This window comes from Myotis davidii, unplaced genomic scaffold (genome assembly GCF_000327345.1).
Source record: "Myotis davidii unplaced genomic scaffold, ASM32734v1 scaffold4, whole genome shotgun sequence".
NCBI lineage: Eukaryota > Metazoa > Chordata > Mammalia > Chiroptera > Vespertilionidae > Myotis > Myotis davidii.
Genome location: NW_006294707.1, coordinates 905,000 through 905,303, shown reverse-complemented (window position 1 = coordinate 905,303; position 304 = coordinate 905,000). Strand labels below are relative to the sequence as shown.

At 63.5% G+C, this 304-nt stretch overlaps 1 protein-coding gene across 1 annotated transcript in view; it reads left to right on the top strand.

Moving 5' to 3' along the window:
• BRD2 (bromodomain containing 2) overlaps positions 1-304 on the top strand; it is an 11,268-nt gene that overhangs the window by 1,600 nt on the left and 9,364 nt on the right. The window lies entirely within an intron of this gene.

Below are 304 nucleotides of genomic sequence, written 5' to 3'. Positions count from 1 at the left end.
GAGGGGGCCCACGTCCTCATGGCCTTGCACTCATTTCCTTTCGGATGTGCAGCCTGTTCTCTTTGGTGTCCAGAAAAGGGGAACGGAGGGGCCTGGGAGCCCAGAGATCACGGCTTCAGAGGTCTGACCTTGCTGTGCTCCGGTTCTGTCCATTCGTAGCCCAGCCCTGTTCAGACAGCAGATTGTGGGAAGACTTAGCTGCGTGGGCCGGGGGGAGGGGGCGAAACCGAGCTCCCAAAATGGCTCCTGCCCCTCCTCGGAGGCGGACGGCCCGGGGGGAGGGGAGGGGAGGAGGAGGGCTAGT